General features: G+C 47.9%; 1 protein-coding gene across 3 annotated transcripts in view; it reads right to left on the bottom strand.

Annotated features, from left to right (window-relative positions):
* Positions 1–15,742, bottom strand: part of LOC133349689 (integrin beta-1-like) — a 59,830-nt gene that overhangs the window by 36,182 nt on the left and 7,906 nt on the right. Inside the window, exon 1 of one of the 3 annotated variants that reach the window (XM_061563345.1) lies at positions 1,210–1,683. The exons of 1 other annotated variant lie outside the window; for it this stretch is intronic. The gene's annotated coding sequence lies outside the window, so the exon portion shown is untranslated. Of the gene's footprint in view, positions 1–901; positions 1,035–1,209; positions 1,684–15,742 lie in introns of those variants that run through there. One more of the 3 variants, XM_061563347.1, reaches the window with a different exon arrangement.

Here is a 15,742-nt window from a genome sequence, read left to right as displayed (position 1 = left end):
ACGCCAACTTCAAATACACAGCAGACGTCAGGGTCGGGATCAAACCCAGGACCTCCTGTATACCAAGCGAGGTAGTTAACATCTCACCATGGGGAGAGACACACAAACTTCAAATATACAGCAGACTTCAGGGTCTGGATCGAACCCATGACCTCCTGTATACCAGGCGAGGTAGTTAACATCTCACCACGAGGAGAGAGACACGCCAACTTCAAATACACAGCAGACGTCAGGGTCGGGACCGAACCCAGGACCTCCTGTATACCAAGCGAGGTAGTTAACATCTCACCATGGGGAGAGACACACAAACTTCAAATATACAGCAGACTTCAGGGTCTGGATCGAACCCATGACCTCCTGTATACCAGGCGAGGTAGTTAACATCTCACCACGAGGAGAGAGACACGCCAACTTCAAATACACAGCAGACGTCAGGGTCGGGACCGAACCCAGGACCTCCTGTATACCAAGCGAGGTAGTTAACATCTCACCATGGGGAGAGACACACAAACTTCAAATATACAGCAGACTTCAGGGTCTGGATCGAACCCATGACCTCCTGTATACCAGGCGAGGTAGTTAACATATCACCACGAGGAGAGAGACACGCCAACTTCAAATACACAGCAGACGTCAGGGTCGGGACCGAACCCAGGACCTCCTGTGTACCAGGCAAGGTAGTTAACATCTCACCACGGGGAGAGAGAAACACGCAAACTTCAAATATACAGCAGATGTCAGGGTCGGGATCGAACCCAGGACCTCCTGTATACCAGGCAAGGTAGTTAACATCTCACCACGGGGAGAGAGAGACACGCAAACTTCAAATATACAGCAGACGTCAGGGTCGGGACCGAACCCAGGACCTCCTGTGTACCAAGAGAGGCAGTTAACATCTCACCACCACGGCGACCCAACAGAACTCCACGGACAACGATGCCCCTCAGCCCGGCACGGACTGTAGCGGCTGGAGCACCTCCTTGAAGAGCGGAGTCGCGAGCATCCCTCAGCAGTGACGCAGGCAGTGCCATCGCGCGCCGCGCAACACGCATTCCTTCTCCATATAGAGCGCATTGGTCGTTTCAAGCCGAAACTAACGACAAAACCAAATTTCCCGTGCGAGCGCACACACACACAACCCTCCGCATCCCTCTAACCCCTTCCGACGGTGGTGGGGGGTGGTGGGGGGGGGGGGGGTCAGCCACGCACCTTTTGTTTGTCGCCTCGTCCCAAGGAAAGTTGCAAGACGGAGTCGTAAAAAAAAAGATCCACGGGTTTTCTGGCTTTAAATCACTGTAATCCGTGGCACAAAGGCAAAACTCTCGCGGCCAAATGTCCCGAACAGCCCGGAGAGAGCGAGCGGGCCACAGCTCACGCACGCAGCGCGAATCTAACGGAAAGGCGTCCTCATCAAGCGCGCTCGCTCGCTCCAGATACGTTGGTGGTGACCTTTTCTGTGCCGCCGCCGCCTCCGCCACCCACCAGTCGCGCAACGGAACGCAAAGTTTAAAGAAGTCGGTCCCGGCGAGCCGGCTCTGGCAGCGGGAGAATGCGCGCGCGTGCGATGACCCTGCAGTGAGTGGGAGGACGGGGTGCGCGAGGGACGTGTGTTGCGTGTCTGTGTGCGTGCCTGGGGGAGAGGAAGAGAGGAAGAGAAGGGAGGGGGGGAGAGGCAGGCCGGGAGGCTTGGACTCACGAGAGACGGGCACTCCGGAGCAACTACCCTTCAGCGAGGCCCAACAGCTGATGGTGGGCGGCAGCATCACAAAGGAATGCGGGACGCCAGCCTCCACTGCTCCACTCACGGGCACGTGGTATTTGTGAAGAGGGGGCAACCGACTGGCTCGGGCTATTTAAGGGATCGTTACAAATAGCCGGCACTGCCGTTGCAGGCCTTGAACAGTGGTTCCGGCATGCTGTGCTCGAAAATACAAAAGTTTTAAAATATATATTTTTTAAATGTGTTGGCCGGGTAGCCGTGTGCCGCTCTATCTGCGCGGCAATAAGAGACGGAGACAATCTTGAACCAGACCTCCGATGTGTTTTTTGGGTTGTCTCCGAGTGATGTCTTGACGTCTTGCTTGTGTATTTGCCGGGGAGCTTCTTCAGGAACTCGTGCAGAACAACGCACGGCGCAAGCTACAAACGCATCGGAGAGCTAAATCCTCAAAACACGTGTTCGGTAAAAAGTTGGCTAATACAGTTTCTTGACTCATCACAGCCGAGTTCGGTCAAGGTGTCTCATTGCTCAGCAATGGGGGCGATACTCATCTCTGCCCACACCGAGTCATTGGTGTCGCCTCCACATTCCCAGGACGTGCGACAGTCGCTAGATGCGATGACCGCTGTTGACTTGCCCACGACCAAATCTCCCAAACGTGTCCGATATCGGTGGCCAATCGAAGCTAAGCAAAGTGGGCCCTGGATAGTCCTTGGATGGGCAACCACCATGTATAACATAGGTGTCGCAGGCTGCAATAGGGGTGGTGCATCCAAAGAACAAGTGTGCAAAAATATGAAGAGGCTTTTACCCTCTCTGGCAATACAACAGGAGGTGATAAGATGTTCAAACACCAAATAGAAACCTTTCGCAAGGAATCCAGTTAGTGCATTAACCACACCAGGTGCTTGTGGGGAACTTGCAAACAAACATGCTCTGATAATATATGGGCATCGTCTTCGCAAGTGATTGGCCTACACCAGAGACAGCCTTCTGCATACATTATTTTCCATGCTGTGGATTTCACACCTGATGATGATTGCTTGTGTTGCAGTCAAAACGTCGTGAGAATTTTTTATTGTTTTATATTTATATTATTTTATTATTTCCCTTCTACGTGACTTTACCGAAAGAACCAAGAATAGGGTAAAACCTATTCTTATTTGTCATACTTGGATACTGCCAAAAAGGTCCCGTGATGAAAGAACAATTGTTGGACTCGACGATGCTCCAAGGTCTAAATGCTGCTTGCTTTCAACAACCTACGCTGACCAAGTATGGTGAAGTAACCACCATGGCGCGCGTGGGGTGGAGAGGCCCTCATTTAGCAGTGGATGGACACCCAGTGCTGCTGCGCATGTGCATTGTTGACACCCCACTAAGGGTGAGCTCCGTTAATCCACCCGGGAGGGATGAGAGTGTGGGACAAACACGACGAAGATACATTCGTATTTTCCGCACTCCTATTCCGGTTGTTCTATTTCTTATCATGCGATGGGGACAGTTCCAATTCAGAACTGCCGCAGTACAGCATCGCACGACTCCCGTGTAAAAGTACGGCTTACAGTAGCAGGTGGATTTCAGAGATTCACTTGTGGGGTGGGCTGAGCTTTTGTGAGCTCCTGACAAAACAACTTGTTAACATTTCTCCGGTTTTCTGAAAAAACTAAAATAAATTGGCATATGTGACAACTTGATTTCATTGGCTCTGTTAGGTGGTGGAGGGTTATAGGGGTGCTGTGGTGGCGGGATGTTAACTACCTCACCTGGTATACAGGATGTCGTGAGTTCAACCCTGATATTTGGGGTTTCCATGTTCTCCCCGTGGTCCTGTGGATTTTTATCCGGGTCCTCCGTTTTTTCCCTTTACATTTATAAACATGCGTATAGTCTTCGGGGTGATAATTTCAGCGTAATAAGCCACTTCGTTGAGCTATCATCAGTAACAAAAAATACCTACGCGATGGTCTATTCCTAAAGAAACTACCGTAATTATGAACCATAGCAAAATTAGTCGTGAGAGCCTACGTATCAATATAAATTCTGAGCTTAAGTTTCAAGTAATATCTGATCCAAACACACTGCTACAAGCAAATCTTCACGGCACGACAACCAAACTAAACTGTATTACTCCCGACAGCTAGAATTTATATACAATGTTCAGAATCAAATTTTTAAGTGATAGGTTCGAATTTGTGTACGCAGTCATTGGTGGCTGGACCAATAAACCCAGTGCACTTCGAGCATCCGGTTCTAATCTCGGTTTGGTGGCTGAAACCAGAGGTCGCAAACGGGTTTTGATTCCTTACCCATACCCGTATCCGGCCGCACCAGGGTCGCAAATGGGTACCCGTACCCTACCCGATACCTGGCTAGGGTACGGGTACCCGATTGCGACCTCTGGGATGAAGCCATGTTGCAGGTGCGGGTGGGTTGATTCTAGGAACTTGAATTGGGAGAAGAGACAAGACGTTGGGAAATGAGTGACAAACGGTTACTCACCGGTGACTCACGGTCTACCGTACCCGTACCCGGCCGCACCAGGGTCGCAAACGGGTACCCGTACCCAGCCGGGTACGGGTAGCCGGGTATCGGGTAGGGTACGGGTATCGGGTACCCGGTTGCGACCTCTGCCCCATAGCCACTTACCACCCTTATCAGGAATTGAACTCGCTTATTTTTTGGTCAAGAGTCGAGCATTCGCAACTTCAGCAACCATGAGGGCAGTTTTGTTCGGTTGACTCGCTCTGCTCAAAGTGAATTGTAGGAACACAAAGGTCGCAATAAACGGAACTCAATCGGCCTTGAGACCTTCAAGGCAGATCCAGAGATGTTGTGTTCAAGCAATCGCAACTGGGAATTAGGTCCCGTAGGTTCACAGATTAAATGCGATTTCCTTCCGGTGGTTAAACAAAGCTCCTGAAGCTAATTCTTTATTTGAATTATACTGTAATTTTACCAAAACACTGGGCTCATTCACCGAGGTTTAAGGCTATACTGTAGCTGAAAAACTCATTAATACTCGTATCTGCATGTCCTTCACCAACGCTCGCTGACCAGCGCGGCGAAGTATGGTCAAATAACTCCCACCAGCCGCACAGTGCAGGAAGGCCCTCGTACAGAATTTAATTGACGCATCATCGTCCGTGGTCTATCCACTGCTGGATAAAGGTTTCCCTCATGCCACCATCATCTCTCACGATCCTGCGATGCAATTATCAACCTGGCACCGTCACAGGAACTGGTGTCATCTCCCCACCTCCTCGGACGCGTTCCATTTTCATCTCGTCAAGGAGCATAAACCTTCACGCAAACTCCGGTCATCATCGTAGACGGTCACTGCATCGCGCGCTTTAAGATGCGCGTCTGCGGCAGTCTGGAACGTTCTTTCTTTCTTTCGCTATTAGGAAGACAATGGAGCTATTCACTTTTAAATCTAGATTGAAAACTCACTTCTTTAGAACTCTTTTACTGTGTTTAATTTGTTGTCCTTCCCTCGCACCTCTAATTAGCATGGTTAGCTACGTATGGTGCAAAATAAGTTAAACATACAGTACATAATTCCTTGGTTGTACATGCCCAGTAATGTAGCCGCTGCATTCACCAGTTATCAGTGGAGGAAGTGGAACTTCGTTTTATCCCCACTGATACAAAGGGGCATTGTTGGGTGGATGTATTATCCGCCTATCTGCATATTTCAATGATCTTATTTTTCATGAAGACAGGCGGATGGTGGAAATTAAGTATATTTTGCCGGTAGTATCCGAAAAGAATCGTCAAACATTTTTCAGACACGTCGCTGGTGCCCATATTTTGAGCTCAACAAGTTCCGTGCAGGATTTGCACCTCCACGCGCATTATGGGACGAGTGTTTACACAGCTTGCGGATTTACCGCTCTTACCCGTGGAGAAAGTGCCGATATTCGGAAGAATCATTGCGTGGCTAAGCGCTAGATGTGCGGATCGATTCGGACTCGCGGACAATCGACATAGCAGCTAATAGGCGGACCGGTAGAGGGCACAGTGCATTGCGTCACTTGCTTCCCATGAGTTTATTGCTGGGAGCAAGCAGGAAGGAGTCGAGGGCTGCCCACGCAAGAGGTGGGCTGAAGGCAGAGGGGGAGTTGCAAGAGAAGAACGCAGGTCCAGGGCAGTGGTTTCTCAAGCGTGTTTGACTCGAGGACCACCCGGCCGATGCAAACATTTCCATGGACCACCCCCAGTACCCCCCCCGACTCCGCCCGCCCCCGGTGACAAAACACATTCACTTCTCTCTCCAAATACCAGGAACACAAAATAATTCACATTACCGGTATAATTTTCATGCAGCTTTAAGGTTTTTTTTAGGAGGCGGGGGGGGGGGGGGCATTTAGATTTCAGGGTTATGGTAGTTTACCTAACTTCAGCCAAAGCCAATAGATAACAGGGGAGACGGCGCGCGTTAGTAACACGCGTCCGTGCGGGAATTATTCAAAAAGCTCGGCAGGAGAACCTGCGAGTTGAAAGGAGGCGGCGGTCAGATGCGGTCAAATGTGATGAACGCTTTGGCAGCGGATTTAAAATCCGTCTTGGTAGAGTCTTAGCACGGTAAACGGACGCACTTTTTTGTGGCCTAGAGATGCGCCCCACGAGGAGGCGCGCGGCTTCGGACGTTAACCCAACGAAGGCGACGGTGGCCGATTTTACTCGTGGGGACCCGAAGGTCGCCGTTTGTCGTCACGCAAAACGAACCGAAAGCAGTCACAATGGTCACCGTTTGGCGGGGGGTGGTGCGGTGTGTGGGGGGGGGGGCAGCGTTGCGTTCGAGAGTGAAACGGTGGAACACAATGGACCCACAGGAGAAAAATGGACCGACAGGAGAAAAATGGAACATGCGTGCCCCACTTTTCAAGTCGCATGACAATTGCCCCCCCCCCCTTCCTCGGTACTCTTGGGAGGGAGGAATCAACTGCCCGCCGGTTAATCCGATGGGTCAGCACGCTTTGCCATCGAAGGCACGCGGCTTCGCTCGGTCGACCACTTCCAAAAAAATTGCGCAGCTCATAAATGCACGCATTGAGTGACACGTGCAAGAATTGTCGACATGGATAATTCGCGTGCGCACTGACGATCGTCACGAAGTAACCCAGAATCTACTTGTGTTCTCACAGGGCTAGAGATGATCATTTGGAGGCACAATTACGGTCACGTCTAAGCTTACAACCAGAAAACTCCAGAAAAAAACGTTTCAAATGGACATCCTGAAAAGAGACAACCCGGATTGCGAGCAGTTTCACCGAGAGCGCAGGTTCAGCCTAAATGTATAGATATCGCAAAGTCTCGTCGCAGCCAATACTTATAAACGTACAATTCCCATTCTCAGTGAACCAAGTAATTCACCTTCTCTTGTAATGCGACAATGAAGCCGCTAGAAAGCAGAGAATGCCCAAGCCTGTTTACTAGTGTTGCACGTAATCGACGCATGGAAACCGTGCACGCACGCTCTGAAACTCCACAACCACCACAGGGGGGGCCAAAACATTTAAAATAGATTCTCAAATCTAATCGGGACCGTGACCGTGAATAGTGACAATTCATGGAGTCGTGGAGCGGGTGAACTAAATAGTTACGTGGTCACACGATGCCTGGATGCTGTACCGTGCGGTGTAATGGTTAGCACACTGGACTTGCAATCCAGAACTCTCTGCTTAATTTCCATGTCCCTACGATGCAGTTGAAATAATGAGCACATTTATTAAATCTTCCCCCGCCCACCACCCCCAAGTCTCTGTACACACAGCAGTGTCAACGATAACACCACACAGTTAGTCGACTGGCATGTCACAAAAAATGGGATGAAGTGTGCGCACTCCGACCTCCTCCGAAACGTGTGGGCAGTGTGGGATATCATTCATTCAGGACCACCGTCCCGTATTCACCACAACGGCGTTGCGACCCTTGAGTTTTTATTTTTTACCGAATTCTAAAGAAATGGCTCTTCTTGTTATTTTGGTTGCCGAACACCAGCTCGAGAGGGCGGGCTCTTCAACTTGGTCGAGCAGCCAGCAAAGTGATTTCAGGATGGCACTTTAACCTTTTATTTTTTGTTGCTGTTGTTGTTGTTGTTGCTGCTGCTTTGCCCGCTCTACAGGGTGTGTCTCTGTATTCTCAGGACAGCGGACGCATCCTGCCTGACCTTCCGCGACGACAGCAGCGACTTTTCCCCGCGCTCCGACAAGTCCGGAACAGTTTACATTCAGCGGACCCACTCGTCACCGCGCGGTTTACACACAAAGAGTCTTCTTTGCGGTGGAAACAGCTTGCCGATTAGCTTTTTTTTGGCTTTTAAACTTTCCACGAGAAATTTACTTCGAGCGAGCCAAACGGAGGAAACATTCATTCTTCCAGCGGTACGCTCTCCGTCGCCGAGCGTATAGTCCTCGCCTTATAAGTGCACACCCCGTGCGTCGTCTGTGCCTCTGGCTGCTTTGCGAACAGCCGTATGGCGTGCGGGCACGGCTGAGGGCGCAGCGGTGGCCGAGCAGCGACGATCACCACAACGAGCGGAGCACCGGACAGTTAAAATTCAGCGAGTTGGCACGGTAGAGGGGCACAGCTGGTGCATCTGCTAGTCATCTCAGTCGGTCAACCCATGCATGGCATCTGGGTCTGTCCCGTGACATCCTGTCAGCGAGCCTTCAATGCTGCACATATCCTTGAAGTGCACCTGGCCTGGCACAGTGGCAAATGGTGGGTGTTGTTGTTGTTGCAGCAGTAATGTAGCGGTTAACGCGCTGCGCTATGAACCTGTCGACCAGAGTTAAATTACCGCTCACGGCCACCGACACCAGTGGTGATTATCTGAACCGGTCCTGGGCCTCTCCCCCAAGTTAACTCAGCCACAAATGAGTACCTGGTGTAGTGTGTAAACATCACCACTGGGGAGACAAAGGCGGCCGGGCATGGTGCTGGCCACCCACCTCCTCGTGTGCCGTGCTGCTGGCATTCATAGGTACCCACTAACAGCACTTGCCCAAAAAGTCTGTTCAGGCTATAAAGGGGAGATCTTTGTCTTTGTGCAGGGAAGGGTGAGTCACACCCGAAATTGCTGCTCTGGACACAACCGATCATTGTTATCCCAGTGGCAAATAATAAAATAAATGACACTGACCCATGAATCCCTGCATGCACGCCTGCGCCGACATTAAGCCTATAACGGAATGCACAAGGGGCCTAGATGACTTAAAGCCGTTTGCCAATCCACCACTGGATGAAAGCCTCCCCACGCCATGTCAGTGATTGGTGGGGGAGCGTGTAAGACCATACTTCACCACACTGATCAGTGCAGGTTGGCGAAGACATGGGGATCCCAGGAACAGTCGGTATATCACAAGCCACTGATGTCAGTCGCAGACAGGAACTGAGCTTGGGTTACCTGGTTTAAACCAAAGTGCGATAACCATTGGCGCCACTGATCAACCGCAAAAGGGAAAAATGCTATAACTCGTTTAAAGTGTAATTCAGGCCAACTCCAAAACTGCAAACACGGAGCCAGATATAGCCATGGTAACAGCAGCCATAAAGAGAAGAAACAACCATGTGAACCAATCTTGACTTCAAGCTTTCGTGACTGCAGGAATTCATATTCTTTGGGTCTTGCGGTAAAGTTACGTAGATAGGTTCAAAGAAAAAAACAAAAAACGATGACGTTTCGATCGCAACACAAGCGGTCGTCATCAGAACAACCATGCGAACATTAAAAAAAAGTCTAATTTTCACCGAACGCAAGCGCAGTATACAGAACTGTGCCTGCAAGGGATAACTGAGAATTCACAACCAATCAGACACTTTAGTGACAGGGCCAGTACCTGACTGCTATATGTGTGCGCTGTCTTTTATTATGTTGCGGTTGAGATTCACCGACTCACACGTCCGGGCAATAACATGAATTGTCGTCGCTCTTCAGGGTCGCGAATTAATTCCATAATTAATTGTCCCGTCTTCTTTGTACACGCTTTCATTTAACTCACTCTGTCTGTTGTTGTTGTATTCTCAAATATTGTAACTCAATTTTAACCCACTTCTCAATGTGGTATCGACTGCAAACTTGGTATACTTATGTCATACTGATGACAATACTATAAGATGTTAACTACCTCACCTGGAATACAGGAGGCCATCGGTTCGAACCCGACCGTGACAACAACCGTATATTTGGAGTTTGAATGCTCTTCCCGCTGGCCGCAAAATTTTTTTTCTCCAAATCCTCCGGTTTTTCACTCCACATTTACAAATAAATTTGCAATAAATTTCCACGTAATAAGCCACTTCATTGGGCTATCATTTGTGGCCAGGTCACTTCTGAAAAACAGCTATAAAGTACAGTGGGCCTTACCTGGTATTATAAAAATAGTAGTAGTATTATCCCTTTGGTCAGATCCCTCGACAGGGCGATGCAACCGTTTGTGTTGCAGAACGGCCTCGTGGAAGCAGACATCACAGACCTACATCCGAGATCAAATTCAAGTGACCTCTGGCTCACAAAGTCAGGGGCAACACCTTCCCAATAGCCCGGCCACAGAGAGTAACGTTAACGGCACGATGGTCAAACTCGTTACTTTGAAACCTCAGATTTGGAATTTAGCCCAATGAAGTGTAAAACCAAATTTTATACGATGTCTTTTGTGTTTGTGTGTGCATTCATTGCTGACTGAGTTGAGACCATCAAATTACTCCATTTAAGAACCAAGTTCATGCACAGCTGGCTGAAACCTCAGATTCGAGCCCAGGACCTCGGCAGTGTAAACTCGGCATTATGACCTCTGACCTCTGAGACACCAGACCACGTTTTACTTCACTTCCAAACAGAAACCCAGCAACACATGTTGGTATTGCCCTGCAGAAAGTCCCAGGCAGCTGTAACAGGAGTTGAACCAATGAATCATACATGCCGAATCGGCTGGAAGTAAGCAGACCGCCAGGCTACATAGTCACCCACGCACATAGTGGATAGTCAGTAGCGCTGTGTGGTACATTTCTGAGTGCTCTATATGCATAACAAACCGAGTCACACTTTGCACACGCAAAATTTGAGTCACTTCTGAATTGCAATGCAGAACACACGCTGGGAGCTTTTTCAGGAAGTGAAGCTGCCAGAGTGTGTAGCGAAACATCGGACATCCCGCCAGACAAACCCAGGCGCAAACAGAAACACATGAAAGAGCTGTACGGCACAGAAACAAAAAAACCCTCCCCAGTATCAAATACTCAATAGGCTAAGAATTCACGAAACAAGTGTTTATAATAATACGGATACGTCCATACGGAATTATTCTGGGCAACAGTGCGGAGTGCAGTAAGAGCCAATGTTGTACTGTTCTATGTTCCCAACCTTCACCAACCCCGACTGACCAGCGTGATGAAGTATGGTCAATTAAACCCCCACGCTCTGCACGGCGTGGGGCAAACCCTCATCCAAAAGTGGATTTCGAAAAAGGCTGACCATGAACATTTATACGCATTTAATTCACAAGCTCTATGCAAATTAACAATGGAAACGTTTTCAATGACACATCTTACAAAAAAAAAGTATGCTTAATGTTGCAATGTTATTGCGTAATGTTTTTCAAGAGTAGCCACGCTCGGGTGTGATGGTTTTTTTTGTTATTGTGACTTGTCCTGGACCTTAACCACAGACATTCCACCCAGTTCTCAGACTCGCAAGAATATTCCGCGAGAGTGACCTCTGTGCTTTGAGGTTTAAACCCTGGGAATAAGAGGTCAGTTTATCACGGTCAGAGGCTAGAAACCAGGTCTCGTGAAATTAAGACTAGTTTTTTGGGGTAATAGCACCGTAAACATTTTTTTCACTAATATTTTTTTAACTGTTTTATTTTACCGGGTAAAGCCCACTGAGCTATGTAGCTCTTATATTCTTGGTTCTTTCGGTAAGGTCACGTAGAAGGGAAATAATAAAATACATTTTCTTGCTGTGGATTTCGCACCTGATGATGATTGTTTGTGTTGCAGTCGAAGCGTCGTGAGAATTTATATTTTTTATATATTTATTATTTTATTATTTCCCTTCTACGTGACTTTACCGAAAGAACCAAGAATAGGAACCCCTGCTGTCACGAAAGCTTTAAATAAAAATTTATGTAGCTCTTTTTCAGAAGCGACCTAGCCACAATTGATAGCTCAACAAAGTGGCTTATCGCGTGGAAATTTATAGCAGCAGCCAATTACTCTAAACGCAAGTTTATAAAGAAAGGTGGACATGGTTCTGCAAATGACGGCTCAGCATTCACTTTCTTTTGCTTTTGGGCTGTTGTAAAATAAAAAAAAACCTGCATTGCAATAACCACCGTTTCTTTTCCCATCTATGCAAGAGTTGAGAACGCAGGTGAACCTCTGCTTGATCTGTATACGAGGGTTGACACCTTGGAGGTGTACCAATCTGGGACATGTAGTGAGAAGAAAAATATCTCACAATAATCACAAGAGGGGGGAAAACTTCATGTAGACGCATTGCCTTCAGTGGTGTAATATTACACGACTGACAAAAACAACTGGCACTCTTAATGTCCTGGGAAGACTTACAGATGTCCCAAAAAAAAGGATGACCCTGAGAAATCCAAAACAGGTGGAAAACCTCTCCGTACACCCAGAGCTTAGTTTTTTTTAATGAACATTCTCCCAGGTCGCTAGTGGACTGTGTAGTAGGTGGCATGTGACTATTAGCCACTGGCATAGCCAGAGATGGAGTGTGCCGGATGCAGAATCTTTTTTCCAGGTCACCGATCTAAAACGACCCGGCAAAAAAAATTCACGCCTGCGTTTATTTGTCATCCATTCTTCCTATTATCTCAGAATCTGCTCGGACAACAGGAGTGCCCTGGAGATGGAAGAAATTGCGTTTTTGCTATCCATATAAAAATTGCCATCCAGGTCTGCTAGGAATGCCAAGTTCTAGTCCTGAAACAATTCCATACCTCACCAGCACCCAAGCCCGTACCTTGCTATTTGAATTGTCATGATTTGCGATCAGAATTTGTATTAATTAATATTACATGGAGGGTGGGTAGAGCAGCCACAAGTGGTTACAGGTCATGTGATCCCACACTCCCCCCACGTTGGCCATTGCTGGTGAATGAACGTGGGGAGCCAACACATTCCTGCGGAGGGAGCTGGTTGGAACGTTGGGTTGCTCGGTCAATGGCCAGGGTCAACGGCGGCGTGGTGTATTCCGCAAATATGCCCGACTGTGAGAGCGGGCACAAGCCGGCGTGAGTAGGTTAAACGTTGAGTTTTATAAGGGCACCACGGGGTGACCAGCCCCTCCCCACCCAGCAACACCCCTCCCACTACCCATCCAGCCCCACCCTCCCCACCCAGCCCCTCCCCACCCTCCCCTCTCCTTTTTGGATGCACGACGGACGGACACAATAATCCCCTGTGGGCTGGTGTAACCAGGAGGTTCCTACCAGTAAAATGTGGGGGCATAATAAAGTCTGCTGCTCGCCACGTAGCCTTGCAACCAACCCAGAACAGCTGTGCATGAAACTATTTCTTTATTACTGCTTTTTTGAAGTTTGCTGTCCCTCCCCCCACACCTCCAGTTAGCACGGTTGGCTATGTACGGTGCGAAAGAAGTTCAACATACATACATTGTGGCCACCCATTCAAGCACTATTCAGGCTAAACCCTGCTTAACTTCCGAGGTCTGATGAGACTGGAGTCTTTCCGGGTGAACGGCTTTACTTTACAAACAATTTAATTGCATCTTTCAGTCAAAACACGACATCCTGATTACAAATATGAAATCCGCTTTCAGATCAGATAAACAAACATGTTTAGAAAACTAAAAATACCCATTACACGGGCACCGGGTCGTGGGCTGTCCTTTATCGCGCTAAACACGGCCATCATTACCCAGGTTTTTAACGTCACTGAATATTTTTCACAGAGACGTCCGTGTTTTTCTACTTGTAATTTTTTCTTCTCTATTCCTGCCACGATCCGGTGAGGAATGTTTGGCCATAGCTGTCAGCGTGGTAGAGCTATAGAGGGAGAGTCCGTGGCGGCGCTAGGCATGAGCAAACCAAGAAGAAACTTAGGGCCCACGATCCATCAAACCAAAAATTGTGATGAAGCAAATATCAGCTCAAACTCAAATTCTAATAAACATCATCATGATCATCAGACATGGTCAATCTACTTTTGGATGAAGACCTCCCCCAAGTCACCGTCACCTCTCATGATCCTGCTGCACGCAAAATTATTTAACCGCTCCATCTCCATGGTGCACATCCTCTCGGACACATTACAAGCTAATCACAGCAACATAAACAAAATCATTTTAATCTCTCTCATCTGTCTTGTCCCGAATGTCCCCTCTTCTTCTTCTTATCTCACCACATCGACATTTGTGTCTACATTTCTCTTATCTCACTACTTTAATAACTCTCGTCCACATCTCTTCTGTCGTCCCAATAGGACTGTAAACATCGAATACGGGAGGCGGGGGGCCTACAAAAGATAATTTCTGCTGACCCCCCCCGCCCCGCAATGGGCTAGCACCAACACCGGGGCAGGGTGGCGCGGGCTATATTTGTGTGCGTGCCGTTCGGGCTGGTTTTAGTGGGGCGTGCGGCGTGCCTAACCTTATTTGGTGACTGCTCTGAGCGCAACTAAGGACCTCACACCAAGCGCCCGCCGGTTCTGTTGGCGCGCAGTGCGATGAGGTTGAATTCTAGATTTGAAGTTTTCGTGACTGCAAGGATCCATACTCTTTGGTTCTTTCGGTAAAGTCACGTAGGTGAAAAAAAACAACTAAATTAAATCACGATGTTTCGGAGGCAACACAAGCTTCCGTCATCAGATGGGACAACCACAGCAAAAAAACTGAATTATTGTAGTTTGAAGTTCGCGCAGTGCGATGAGGTTGAATTCTAGATTTGAAGTTTTCGTGACTGCAAGGATTCATACTCTTTGGTTCTTTCGGTAAAGTCACGTAGGTGAAAAAAAATAACTAAATTAAATCACGATGTTTCGGAGGCAACACAAGCTTCCGTCATCAGATGGGACAACCACAGCAAAAAAACTGAATTATTGTAGTTTGAAGTTCGCGCAGTGCGATGAGGTTGAATTCTAGATTTGAAGTTTTCGTGACTGCAAGGATTCATACTCTTTGGTTCTTTCGGTAAAGTCACGTAGGTGAAAAAAAATAACTAAATTAAATCACGACGTTTTGGAGGCAACACAAGCTTCCGTCATCAGATGGGACAACCACAGCAAAAAAACTGAATTATTGTAGTTTGAAGTTCGCGCAGTGCGATGAGGTTGAATTCTAGATTTGAAGTTTTCGTGACTGCAAGGATCCATACTCTTTGGTTCTTTCGGTAAAGTCACGTAGGTGAAAAAAAACAACTAAATTAAATCACGATGTTTCGGAGGCAACACAAGCTTCCGTCATCAGATGGGACAACCACAGCAAAAAAACTGAATTATTGTAGTTTGAAGTTCGCGCAGTGCGATGAGGTTGAATTCTAGATTTGAAGTTTTCGTGACTGCAAGGATCCATACTCTTTGGTTCTTTCGGTAAAGTCACGTAGGTGAAAAAAAACAACTAAATTAAATCACGATGTTTCGGAGGCAACACAAGCTTCCGTCATCAGATGGGACAACCACAGCAAAAAAACAGAATTACTGTAGTTTGAAGTTCGCAAGCGGGCGCGGATAACGCCAGGGGACGAAGCCGGGTGACCGGCGTGTTTTTATTTCTCGCTAATCCTTTAAGAAAGTCCTGGCGAGCGAGCGAACACAACCCCACAGAGCCTCCCGCGCAGAGACCGGATTGATGGCATTCCGTAGATTAATGGCGAGAGCAAAGATATTACTTAATAAAGGGTTTACAAGTCCTGTCGTACAAAGTGCAAACATGAGTTAGTTGTGTTTTACGACAAAAAGAAACATCCTAAATATTTCATGGTTAGGAACGTATCATTGCAAGACATCTTATAGAGGTGGCCAACATGCTTATTA

This window comes from Lethenteron reissneri, chromosome 31 (genome assembly GCF_015708825.2).
Source record: "Lethenteron reissneri isolate LAM-NWPU_2019-01 chromosome 31, ASM1570882v1, whole genome shotgun sequence".
NCBI classification, from domain to species: Eukaryota; Metazoa; Chordata; class Hyperoartia; order Petromyzontiformes; family Petromyzontidae; genus Lethenteron; species Lethenteron reissneri.
The sequence above is the reverse complement of the archived record's forward strand: the minus strand, read 5'-3'. Positions and strand labels throughout refer to the sequence as shown.